Genomic DNA, 3,376 nt, shown 5'->3' with positions numbered 1-3,376 from the left:
TATGGCTTTTTTCTCCTGTTCCTGTTTTCAGGGAACTACAATGACTTCAAATCATAGGTGTTACCTTAAAAGCAACAAACACTGATTGAATTTGAGCTGATGACAATATTTGGTGTTTCTGTTTTTTTTTTTTTTTCCAGCCTTTTTTATATCTAATTTAACGTTACATTATTACTGGGAATAATGTATAATTTGTCTTAGATTCTTTATTTTTGTAAGAGTTAATACTCTTTTTCACTGTAACTATATCTATGTTTACAGATTGATTGAGTTTGGTTATTGATGCAGAGACCTAATAGTGGGGCATTGGCATAAATATATAAAAATATTTACAACATCAAAGACCTTTTTTAGTCAATAAAACCTTTAAGGTTATGAACAGTAATTACTGTTTTTAAATATACTTACCCGGTGAATATATAATAACTGCAACTCTGCGGCTCGACAGAAAACATACTAAAAAACTCGCGAGCGATCGCTATGAAGGTTGCGGGTGTGCCCACCAGCGCCAACTGTCGGCCAGATACCACTCTTCTATGTAAACAAAACCTTCAATTTCTTCTCTGTCGACGTGTCGACAAGACGTACTTTTACTCGCTGTAGAACCTGGAGTTTTTCCCATCATATTTGGTGAAGTACTTTAATTTGGTTTGACCTTTCGCAGTGCAGGTGTTTTATCTTCATCTTAAATCTTGAACTCGTTTTTGGATAGATTTAATTTTTGATGACAAAGAGAGTATGGACTTTCTTTGACTTTTAAATGGCCGACCCTTCCCTTAGACGGAAGTGTGTTTAGGCTTTTAGCAATTATCTTATCACGTTATAAATTAATTATAGATTTTCCTCTATATATTTTATATCTCACCGCCTTTATTAGGCCTCTTTGATTAACGTTCCATTTATAATAAACATAAAAATAAATTTTAATGATTTGTTTATATGCGACCTTTCCTGAGAGTAGGCGGTCCTAACTTGGAAACCGAAGTTAAACAACGTTGAGCCCTTTCAATCGTAAATAGCTTTTAAAGAGCTAATGATTTAAAACTTTTTAAATGAATATTTTTTAATAGATATTTTATGAAAGATTGTCTTTGAATAGTCTTCGTACTGTTTCAAAGATGAACTAACGTTTAGTTTATTTATGCTACGCAGTTTGCGCTCTATCGTTACGATAGAGAGAGAGAGTATCACGGTTTCACTTTGCAGAAAGAGTAAATCGATTCTGACGTTTTGTTCATTCTTCTTTCAAAGCTTAAATGTTTTAAATTCTATTTTAAAGGAACTTTTTAATTGAAAAACCTTTCAGTTTTTTTCCTTTGGTCAAATAACATGTTTTTTTGACGAAACGTAAGTGAGCTCTTCTCTTAGGTGCGTAATCAAGAGAGAGAGAGGAGAGAAAACGTTCCGTTTAAGCGGGTAACGTTGTTCTCGAGTTACTCTCGTCCCTAGTCTCTGTACGGGGAGAAAGGATAAAACGTTTTTAGTTTTTTATTCTCGTCCCCAGGCAATGTACGGTGAGAGATTGAAAACGTAGTTTTGAATGAACTAGTGTTTAGTCTCTTCCCCAGCCACTGAATTTTTTATCTTAAAATATGTTTACTGTTTTTTTGCTGGTATTAATGTGCTTGCATTATACGACTGATTTCGCTATTACTACCTTTTGATGAGGGTAGAATTGCGTGCTTTAGGTAGAAATCAGTAAAAGTTTCGATTTCAGTGAAATAAGTGCAAAACAGAAAATCGTAGTGATAAAGTGATATTGCGCAAAGTGTTATCAGTGTTGCGACCGAGGGTTCGTCTGTTCGTGCCTGTCGTTCGCCTAGTCCGGGACCTCTTGCAAGCTCCCAAGCCCAGGGGAGAAGTAATGTCGTACGACTTATGGGTTCGAGAGGCCTTGATCAGCGAACAGACGTTCCCTCTATGGTATCGGGTGTATCTTACCAAGATCACCCCTACCATAAGGCGAGAGAGACGATTTTCTCCTCGTCATCCGAAGGCTTTTCGCATAAGAAACCTGAAACAAGGTTTCGAGGCCCTTAAGCGAAAGTCAGTCCTTTCAGGACAGGTCCAGCGTCCTGGTTGCAGCCATTAGGACAGCTCTGACCCTATGCAGTCATCGGAAGACTGCTCGCCGCCTAACAAAAGCGTAACACAGACTCCGAGAGTCTTTTTTGTTGGCAAGGTTTTGCGGTCACAGACGTTACCCTCGTCTCTTACCGCAACCATTTCCGTTGATCCTAAATGGGTTATACGGCAAGACATGCAGAATAAGCTTGCCTCCCTTATGGAAGACTATTCTGCCGATAAGTCCGTTAAGCCTAGCCGTTTATCTCATCGAGATCCTGGCTTTCAGCCAACCTAACGTTCCTTTGTGCGTCCTGTTGACATTGGCGTAGCTAAGTCACGTCAGTCAGGTTGTTTAGAACCACACTCGATGCGGTCTCGTGTGGATTTTCAGCCACATTTGGACGTTAGGCCACTTGCTGATGCTCCTGTTGACGTTCAGGACGTTCGCTAACAATCGGAGTTGACTTGTTTTGACGCTGAGCGTCAACCTCCGCATTCTAGAGTTGTTTTGACTGCTCGGTCTAGGCGGTCAAAGCAGTCTCGAGTGGACGCTGTGCGTCCTCACGCACCTGTTGTTGTTGACAGTTCACAGACTGTCAAGCAGTTACATGACGTTGCGTCCTGGTCTCTCGCACCTGTTGTTGTTGACAGTTCACAGACTGTCAAGCAGTTACATGACGTTGCGTCCTGGTCCGCTACTAATGCACCAGTGCGTGTGGACTCTGCTTGTAAAGCATTGCCACCACGGTAGGTCTCTCCCTTGCTTGAGACTCAGCTATTATCGGACAAGGTTCCTTTAGATGAGGAAGTTGCTGTTCCCCCTCCTACTGATATTCCCTTGAGGACTCTGTCAGACGGAGAGGAGCCTAAAGCTGCTTAGCCCTCTATGGACTTTAAATAAATCATGCTGATTTTTAAGGATCTTTGTCCGGATCTTTTTGTAACTGCTGCTCCTCGTTCGCCTAAACGTCAGAGCTTACACTAGGCCTAGCTACTTCGAAGCCGTTGTTTTATAAGCTAGTGCTCTCTCGCTCTCCTAGAGAGCTTTACGTTTGCTAGGCGACTGGTTTATCACCAGGAGGAGTTTGGGGGATACAGCCTTTCCTTTCCCTTCTTTTAAACTGGCTTATAGAGCGAGAGTCTGATATGACACGAGAGAAGTTCTCGGCTTGGGAGTTCCTACCTCTGCCCAGATAGACTTCTCAAATCTCATAGACTCTCCCTGGCGCCTGGCCAGGAGACGCTCCAAGATTTTACAGGTCAACTTCACAGCTGTTTTCGAGCCTTTGAAGTTTTGCTGTACAATTAT

This window comes from Palaemon carinicauda, chromosome 28, assembly GCF_036898095.1.
Source record: "Palaemon carinicauda isolate YSFRI2023 chromosome 28, ASM3689809v2, whole genome shotgun sequence".
NCBI lineage: Eukaryota > Metazoa > Arthropoda > Malacostraca > Decapoda > Palaemonidae > Palaemon > Palaemon carinicauda.
This window is presented reverse-complemented; position numbering follows the sequence as displayed.